Genomic DNA, 10,396 nt, shown 5'->3' on the forward strand with positions numbered 1-10,396 from the left:
CATGTGGGATCTTCCCGGACCGGGGCACGAACCCACGTCCGCTGCATCGGCAGGCGGACTCTCATTGCGTTTCTTTTTTTTATCTTGTCCTGTCTAACAAACAGACGTGGTGACAACAGGCATAATTGTCTTACTCCTGGTTTTAAAGAGAATGATATTTGCTGTAGGGTTTTGGATTTTGTTTTCATTTGGGGTTTGTCTTTTTCTTTCTAGCCTTTACTTGGTTAAGAAGCTCACGCCTCTTCCTAGTTCACTAAGATTATTGGTCATAAATGGACACTGAATTTTACTTAACAATGTCTTCTGTATCTTTTGAGATGGTCTTTTTTCTTTTAATCTTCTAGTGTGGTAAATTTTGGTTAAGTTACAGTAATTAGTTATGGTAAATTTTAGGTGTAAAGATGTAGTCATTCCAGATTTCCCCAGTCTTTTCAGGTTTTAACTCAATCAAATAATTATTTTTCTTTTCTCCCCATTCCCTCACGAGTAGAATCTAAGTACGAGGAGCTTACGTGTGGTCATGGCCGTGGCGGAGGGTGACTGGATTTTTCCTGTTGTCCCTCTGTATTGTAATTCTAGCTGTTGTCAGGTCACCTATCATTCTCTGGCTGTTGTCCCATCTCTAAGGGCTCTCCTGGTTCACTGGCCCTCTCTCAACCATTTTCCACCCTCTTTTAGGATTGTGGAAACTTCTGCATGCTAACCCCTACTACTCTGGAGACTGAAATCTTGGCAGCTGGACTCCAGCACACTGTCAGATCACACACTATCATCATTTCTACTATAGCTATTACTTGCTGCTAGGTATGCTAGCCAAGGAGAACTACCTGGGGCTTACCATCTCACAGGGATTCTGACAGGAAGTGGGCACACACTTCCTCTCAGATCTCCACCATTATTTGGGAATTATATCACTGTCTCCTACTGATAGCTCAGCAGTGAGGATGTAGGCTGGGAGAAGGGTCCTTTCTCAGAGACACTCAACTATATCTTGTTTTCACCTCCAACTCTCTCTTAAGGGTAGGAAAACTGGCTCTTTTATCATCATTCATTCTACCGAAATCTGATGCTAATGGCATCAACTTTGGCTCTTGGCACTCAAAATCCAGGCTTTTGAAACTCAAAAAACCTTTTTTTCTCAACCTATTTTTTCTACTAGGAGATTCAAAGCTCTATTTTGAAACTTATAAACTGAACATGGACTCATCTTTCTCTTTTCATTTCTGTAGTAACAGCCCTCCCCTGAGGGCAGTAAATATGGAAAGCACTGCTCACTGCCGCCTGGGTTGGAGGAGAGAGAGGGAGGCAGGATATTCCAGGAATAATGAGTAATTACCAACAATAACATTTCACAATAATATTGTGCACAGCTTCCACACCCTTAGCTCTTTCCTAAGCTTCACACATGTATTTCCCAGTAGCTAACTCTGCCTGGATATCTTTAAAAACCCTTAAATTTAATAGATCCAAAGATGAACTCACCATTGTCCTATATTCTCTGTGTCTGGAAATGGCATTACTATCTACCCAGTAGAAACTTCTGAGTATCCTCAAATTCTTACCCCCTACCCCTTTTCCCACCATCAATTTGTTATATAATAGAAATTCTTCTCCCTCCAATCTCATTATAATATTTTGTCTTATTGGTATCCATGGCTAATGTCGGTGTACCAACCACTCTCTGCTTATTGGCTCAGACAGATAGGTAACTCTTCGTCCTTCCTGAGCCACCTGTGTCTTCTGAGACAAAGATTTGTATGCAGGTAGTTTATTAGGGGTCATGCTCCCAAGCAGTGGTGTGCTCAGACTCAGCTCCTACTGGCTCCCAAGGACCACTGGACCAACTATGCATATCTCTATCCAACTGCAGAAATTGGCAAATGGTACAAACCAGGATAATATTTTTTTTCCTAGAGAGCCAGGAAAAAACATTGACCAGCATACTACTCATCCTAGGGAACATGAGTGAGGGCAGGAGAAGAGTAAAACAGGGAAGGGGGTAAAACCAATGTAATGGTTTTTGAGTTATTGAGTTTGATCACTATTATTGAGTTGATGTAGGGCTCGGTCTCACTAAAGTCCCCTAAAGAGCCATGCAGAATATATCTCAGAATTTTTTCTTTTTTTTTTTTTTTTTTTTTGTGGTATGCGGGCCTCCCTCTGCTGCGGCCTCTCCCGTTGCGGAGCACAGGCTCCGGACGCGCAGGCTCAGCGGCCATGGCCCACGGGCCCAGCCGCTCCGCGGCATGTGGGATCCTCCCAGACCCGGGCGCGAACCCGGTTCCCCTGCATCGGCAGGCGGACGCGCAACCACTGCGCCACCAGGGAAGCCCCTTTTTTCTTTTTTTTTTGGCCGTACCACACAACCTATGGGATCTTAGTTCCCTGACCAGGGATTGAACCTGGGCCCCCTGCAGTGGAAACATGGAGTCCTAACCACTGGACCACCAGGGAATTCCCATACCTCAGAATTATCTTCCCAAGAAAGGAGTATTTATCCACTGGTTTCCATTCCCCACTGGACAGGCAGGGGTTGTCTTGAGGGGTGTTACCTCTCCTACTTTTCCAGATTTGCTTCTGTGTAGCATGGCTGAGAAGGCTCCAGCCGGCATCTTAAACAGGAGTGACAGTGAAGCCTGGGTGCAGAAGGGGAGAGCCTGCTAAGCAACCAAAGGAAGCCATTGCCCAAAAACATCTCCACACAGCTGGTTGCTGCAGCAGGACTGAAGTAAAGGCTAGATGAGAGGATATGAGGAAATATGAAGCAGAGTGCAAAAGAAATCCGACACAAGGATTAGTTGCAGCGCCCACTGCAGTAACTGGGCTCAGAGTAGTAATTAATATTTATCATCTCTCTCCTAAAATACCCAGTCTAGATTTCCCCTGCCCTTGGCTGGCACTTCAGCAAGTCTGTGTTGTTGCCTGGTGGTGACTCAGATTTTTATCTCCAAGGGCTGTGAACCGTCAGTTGTATTAACCTTATCAGGCCATCGTTGTTGCAATAGACTATTTACAGTTATCATTGGACATGCAAGTATTAGGATATGCCGCAGTGAACCCCTGAGTTCCACACATGCTCTTTCTTGTATAGCCGAAAACTAGCTCTTCCTGAGAATCAGAGTTGACCCCTCCCCCCCATATGATAACTCCCTCATTTGTCTATGGGCCTACTATTATGAAAAGCTCAAAATGACCAAGTGATAGTCATAGTTTCAGGTATAGTGGAACCGTTACTGTCTCCTAAAGGAAGCATCCCCACACACCATTTCAAGAACTAGGACTTCTAATCCCACAGAGCCTAAATTGCAGGAGCAGGGAGCACAAATTCCACAAACGAGTCACTGAGATGATTGTGAGAGAGTCTTGCCCATTTCCACCTTTTAGGTCACAGATCTGAGGGTCTAGTTCTTAGAGAACAACACCCAAAGTCTGCTACCTTACTGCCCGTTGTAGTAATGTTCACAGGCCTCTGCACTTCCAGAACCCTACTCTTACAAATATAGTTTCATGATAATACCTACTATTGCCATCCCTGCCCTACAGAGGTTAGCCAATGAACCCAAAGCCATTAGGAGCCCCCTCGCCAGTGCATTCCTTATTGCCTTGGTGAGGTCCCCTCTGTGTCCTCTTAGGGAATAGTTGGGTGGTGAGTTTTCTGATGAGTTTATTGATTATAAACCAATTCTAATATTCCTCCCTCCCCGAGCTTTCTGATTTTTACCTCAGTGATTCTGTGAAGGCTGTTTGGACCCCTCTTCTTCATTTGCTGTATGCCACAGTCATGCTCAAGTCTCAAGAAACAATCCCAGCAGCATATTAAGACTAGATCCAGGTATTCTTGTCAGGACTCTAAATTCTGAGTAAGAGGAGAATGGGTCCATTTTAATAAATTCTCCTCACCCAGCCTTTATAGTCTGCCCTTTGTAGTCAACACCTTCAAGATCTATTCTGGCTTAGGATCTCTTGGTTTCTTTCAGCTATGGTAATGTGTATAGTATTTCCTCCCAGAGCAGAGATTATATTTCTTTATTTTAAGGCTGTGCTGTGATCTGACCCCAAAATACATCCATTATGTTTCTGGAGGAATTGATGGGTCAGGATCTTGAAGAGGACAAGCATCATCTTGAGAGGCACCTGCCTGGTGTAACACCTTTGCAGGGCCTCTAGGTGCAGGAGGCTGCTCGCCGCTAGCAAGGGCAAGGGAAGGGCTTCTGCCAGTCCAGAGAGTTCAGGGAAATCTGGGTGTATTAGTTTCCTAGGGAATGCCATAGCAAATTGCCACAAACTGGCTGAGTTAAGCAACATAAAATTCTTCTCTCACAGTTTTGGAGACCGGAGTCCAAAATCTAGGTGTTGGCAGGGTTGCACTCCCACTGGAGGTTCCAGAGGAGAATCGGTTCCTTGCCTCTTCCAGTTTCTGGCAGCTGTCAGCATTCCTTGGTTCGTAGCTGCATCTCTCTGCTCTGCAGCTGCATCTCTCTTTACATTGCCTCCTCTGTGTATCTGTGTTTTGTCCCTCTGGCTCTCACTCATAAGAACACTTGTGATGGCATTTAGGGCTCACCTGGATAATCCAGAGTAATCTCCTTATCTCAAGATCCTTAATTTACATCTCCAAAGACCGCTTTTCCAAATAAGGTAATGTAATTACAATTCCAAGGATTAAGACTTGCTATGTTCTGGTGGCCATTATTCAGTTTAGTATAATGGGGTTTCAAGTTTCTCAGGCTCTTCCAACCAAATGTCCGCTTCTAAGGTTTACAGAACTGAGTCCAGTATTTTCTCCATCAGAGCCCTGCCTTTGGCATGACCAACCTGTTGAGTCTGTGTATTCAGTTTCCTGTGTAGTGTTGCCACCCTTGCCATTAAAGCTTGGACTTGTTTTCATCACAACCTGCCTTAGAGCTACAGGAGAAACAGATCTCTTTAAATGGAAGATTTCTGACTTTCACCCTTCTATAACATTGCCCACGCTGTCTTTCTTCCTGCAGTGCCCTTCTGCCTCACTTTTCTTTGACTGGAAAGCAGTTACTCATTTCTTTTTTTTTTTTTTTATTTAATTAATTAATTATTTTTTGGCTGCGTTGGGTGTTTGTTGCTGCACGCCATCTTCCTCTAGTTGCAGCAAGCAGGGGATACTCTTCCTTGTGGTGCACGGGCTTTTCCTTGCGGTGGCTTCTCTTGTTGCAGAGCAGGGGCTCTAGAGAGCAGGCTCAGTAGTTGTGGCACACGGGCTTAGTTGCTCCGTAGCATGTGGGATCTTCCTGGATCAGGGATCGAACGCATGTTCCCTGCATTGGCAGGCGGATTCTTAACCATTGTGCTACAAGGGAAGTCCCAGTTGCTCATTTTTTTTTTTTTTTTTTTGCGGTACGCGGGCCTCTCACTGTTTTGGCCTCTCCCCGTTGTGGAGCACAGGCTCCGGACGCGCAGGCCCAGCAGTCATGGCTCATGGGCCCAGCCACCCCGCGGTATGTGGGATCCTCCCGGACCGGGGCACGAACCCGTGTCCCCTGCATCGGCAGGCGGACTCTCAACCACTGCGCCACCAGGGAAGCCCCCAGTTACTCATTTTTTAAGATCCAGCTCACGTGTCACAATTCCCCCAAGCAAACTTAGTTGCACTGTTTTCAGTGTAATCACAGACCTCAATTCTTACCTTTTTTTAGAAAAAAACTTTAGTCAGCTTTCATTCTTTTAAAAACTTATTCATACCTCTTTTACAGGACCTAATGCATTGTCTTATAAATTGCCTTACAGTGCTCCCTGAATTAATGTAGGAATTCCTTGAATATAGGAATCATGTGTATTATCTTACCACTGGACATATAGTAGCCAGTCAACAGTTACGTGTTAAATGAATGAAATATATTTCCCAGCAGTAGAGGAAAGTGCATATGTAACACTAATATTTTTACCTCATAAAATTTTTATACTTATGGATTTTATGTTGTTTTCTTATTGCATATGACTCAGCTCTACAAAAAGTAAAAGAGTAAAAGTATTATAAATGAGGATTTCTACACTGTAATTTGAAATGACTCAAATCTGTGACTAAAAATAACATCACCTCCATAAAAACCCAAGAAAACAAGTTGGAAAACAATTAGAAGCTCAATATTTTATTTTAAAAGTGAAAATTATCCTGTAGGTAATGTGGTGTGTGTGCAAGTGGGTGTAATTTTGTCCTCTTTCTTTACATGCCACATTTCTAACGCAGAGAAGTCATTTCTAAGTTACACATGGCCTCAAATGTCTAAACCATTGAGAAAACTCTCTGAGTTTTCTTACCAAATATAGGTTAACATTCCAGTTCTGTTAAGAGATGGTGAGAGATAAAATGAATGGCTTGAGGGGTTTGCAAGAAACCACTTATAAATTAAGCTGAAGGTCTTATCTACCTGCACAAACTTGTTTAGCTTTCAATTGAAGAGACTCAAGTGAAGATAAATAAGTTGCAAGCAATTTATTAAGTAAATCTGTTGCATCTGAATTCTTCCTCCTTCTCTTGACTCATTTATGAGGCCAAAAATAAACTCACTTCTTCTAAGGAGATAATTTTGAGGTTAAAACTCTATACTACCTGTCTAGTGTACAGTGAAAGTACAAAAAGCAACTTGGCATCTCTTATTAGAAATACATATAGAATCACAGAATTTTAGAACAAGAGGGCATGTCCCTCATTGTATATGCTAGCTGATGTTGAAGGACAAAAAAAGTGTTTATTGCAGAATAAATAGAAAAATACTGACTTCAAAAATAATGTTCTTTTGCCACATTGAGCTTTTTGGATCAGTTTTATGTATAGAAATATTTTCCTATTATGTGAAAAATTCATAGGAAACAACATGAAATCTAAACAACCAAATTAACGTCAATAGGGAAAGAGGTTAAATAAATTGTGGTATATTGACACTATATTCCCATAAACATAAATGTATAAATTAGATGGGTATGCAACACCATAGATTAAAAGACATAGTAGGAAAAAAAAAAAGTTGAGGAAAAATATCTACTATTTACTATCTAAGTAGAACTGTATGCATCATACTTAAAACAGTGGTAACTTCTGGCACAGGGGGGAGGGTATTGGGATTTGGGGATTTGGTCAAAAGGAACTTTAGCCTTATTGAGAATGTATTCAATACTAATTTTTTTATTTTTTTATTTTTTTTTTTTTTTGCGGTACGCGGGCCTCTCACTGTTGTGACCTCTTTAATTTTTTTGATGAATAATTTTAAATCTCTTTTTGTATTATAATTAAGTTAAAACATGATTAAATGAGAGAATGAATGGAAAATATCATTAACTATACAGTGCTATGTTAATATAAGGTTTAATACAAATATAAATTTATATTTAATATAAAAATATTAGATAAGATTTGGTGTAAGGAGGAAAAGATAAGGCACTTAACCAAAATGACTCCTGATTCTTATTTGATGATAATATTGCAAGGAAATAATTTTCCAGAGGACTTTTTAGAATTGTTTAAAATTTCTATTCAAATGAGAAACCAAATTCTGGTTCATGATGGCTCCAGGACACTGTCACTGTAAGAAATGAGCATTTAAATAAAAACTAATGTTATAACATTTGCTTTTGGCTGCCCAGTGGATCTCCCTTTGGAAAACTTCCATTACTCCCACTTTATATAATTCTGAAAGAATGTGCATCATAAGCCAGCACACCCCTTACCACAGGGATGAGAATGTGGTCCAAGCTAGGCCACTCTAACTCTCTTCTGGGAATTTAAGTTTTAAGCGTGGAATCTAATAAAGGACTCAATAAGAAAAAAGACGGACAACCCAATAAAATACTTAAACAAGCACTTCACAAAGGAGGATATCTAATTATTCAATGAGCATATGAAAAGAAGGTGTTCAACATCTAAAGTCATCAAGGAAATGTACACAATGAGATAACACTACCTACTCTCCAGAAAGGATAAAAAACTTTAAGTGACACTACCAAGTGTTGATAAGAATGTGGAGCAAGTGGAACTCTTATCATCTGCATGTGGGAACATAAACTGGCACAGCCTCTTTGAAAAGCTATTTGGCTATATCTACTAAATTTGAATATACGCTTATTTTACCACCCAGCAGTTACACCCTAAGAGAGTGAAAACATATGTGATCCAAAAGATATGTGGAAGAATATTCATTTGTAGCTTTGTTTACAATATTACCAAATTGGAAACGACCCACATATCCATCAAGAATATAGTATTTGTAGAGTGAAATACTATATAGCAATCAGAACAAGCAATTGTTATATGCAACAATAAGAATATATTTCACAGGCATTATCTTGAGCAAAAGAAGCCAGACATTAAAGCATACTGTATGATTCCATTCCATTTAAATAAAGTTCAAAAATAGTTCAAACAAATTTACAAAACAATAGTTCAAAACAAATTTATGTGACAGAGAAGTCAGAATAGTGGATACCTTTGAGGGGTAATGACTGGGAGAGGGCATGAGGGAGATTTCTAGGGCACTGATAATGGCCTATATCTTGGTCTACATACTAGTTATGAGGCAGGAAGGAAGGGGGCAGAACACAACCATTAAAAGAATGACACAGCTGTTGAGAAAAACAGGATATGACAAAAACTGGTTACAACCCACTAGGCCCAAGATGTTGGAAGATTTGATTTCCAATAGCCCTTGAATCTCATTATATGCTCATTGAATACATTAGCTAAATGACACACCCATCAATGGCACACTGACAGTTCTGAGGCCCACCAAAAAAGGCCAAAAAGTGGGCCATGGCCCAGTTCCTGGAAATCCCCACCCCTTCCCCAAAATAGTTAGAATATTCCTCCCACTTGTTAGCATATGAAATTACCTAGCCGGTAAAAACTAACCACCCCATACCCCGGGGGGCTGTTCTCACTTTCAGAGCCGGTCCACATTCTGCCTATGGAATGTGTATCCCTCCAAATAAACCTGCTTTCACCATGAAACCTCTTACTATGGCTCGCTCTTGAATTCCTTCCTGTGCGAAGCCAAGGATCCTCACTTGGTGGCCCGTCCCAGGGGCTCACTCGCCTGGGACGTGATATTTCCTTCTCCCGTATCAGTTACATGAGTGTGTTCACTTGGTAAAAATTTATTGAGCTATACACTTAAGATCTGTGTACTTAATATACGTTATACTTTAATTTAAAAGGTTTACAAAATAAAATTTCTAGCAGAGACACACAGAGATGGAAGGCAGGTTGGAGCCAAGTTATCCCAAAGCTGGGACCTCTATAAGACTGACCGTGAGTTCCCACCTCTGAGATCCCCAGAGCTCCAGAGCTATTCTAGTTTCTCTCTTGCCCAGGAACTGGTGGTTAAATTATTGTTTTGATTTCCTGGATCCTTACAATAAATTCCTTTCCATTTTTCCCCTAACATAGTAAGAGTTGGTTTCTTACTGAGATCCAACTTGAGTTGCCAGGAAAAATGTTGGTATTATTCTTGAGGTAAATAGTTATTTATTTTTTTAAAAAGACAAATGCCTTATAGGTAAAAACTAAAAAAAAATTTCTTATAAATGATAGAAGCCTAGTTGAGTACATTGGAATGCTTGGCTACAAGCAAGAACGTTATATAAGTGATGTCTGTACTGGAAGGGAATGCCATATAACTTAACAGCAATAAAATCCAGATCTAACATCAGAATTAAAAGAATAATAGCCACATGGGTAAGATCAGTTAGACCTGGTGTCTCCTGCCAATTATTACTCTTGAGCATACTGACCTAAACATGATTAACTGTTCCTTAATATTCCCTAGTGCAACCAAGAAGCCTGGAAAGTTTAAAATGGCTAACTTACAAGGACAATTCTCTTCTAAAGAAGGTGAATCCTGTTATAAGAAAGCCCCTTCTGTTTTGTTGAATACCTTGATAGATCTGGATACACAAAACAAGGCTAGAGCTAAATTTGAGATTAAAGATTTGAATTGTTCTGCATTTTAGAGACAGAAGAAATTGGAGTTCCTGGTATACTCATTAGGGGTAGAGGAGTTCAGGAAAGAAAGGAAGAGGATGACATGAACTGGGGGAGAAATGGGTAGAAAAAAAACATACCTTGAGCTACACATCCCTTGACAGTGTTTAACTTTCTTCAAAATTATTTGCATTTTTACAATGCAAGCCCCATATCTATCTCCCCAAAATATTCAATCAAGGTTACTCAACACATAAATGTTTCTCGTGTGTGTGTATTTCAAACACAAGAGTTATGTTTCAGATAAAAGTTGTTATAGGGCTTCCCTGGTGGCGCAGTGGTTGAGAGTCCGCCTGCTGATGCAGGGGACGCGGGTTCGTGCCCCGGTCCAGGAGGATCCCGCATGCCGCGGAGCGGGCGGGCCCGTGGGGCCAGGCCAATGGGGCTGCC

The 10,396-nt window shown here is 41.0% G+C and overlaps 1 long non-coding RNA gene and 1 other non-coding gene across 3 annotated transcripts in view; both read right to left on the reverse strand.

Annotated features, from left to right (window-relative positions):
* The window catches only part of LOC114487136 (uncharacterized), a 65,117-nt gene that overhangs the window by 6,405 nt on the left and 48,316 nt on the right, over window positions 1-10,396 (reverse strand). The gene's annotated exons all lie outside the window — the stretch shown is intronic.
* On the reverse strand, window positions 2,382-2,454 carry TRNAW-CCA (transfer RNA tryptophan (anticodon CCA)). Its single transcript has one exon. It is a non-coding gene; the product is annotated as a tRNA-Trp (tRNA).

The sequence above is a fragment of the Physeter macrocephalus genome, chromosome 11 (assembly GCF_002837175.3).
Source record: "Physeter macrocephalus isolate SW-GA chromosome 11, ASM283717v5, whole genome shotgun sequence".
In the NCBI taxonomy this organism is placed as follows: domain Eukaryota; kingdom Metazoa; phylum Chordata; class Mammalia; order Artiodactyla; family Physeteridae; genus Physeter; species Physeter macrocephalus.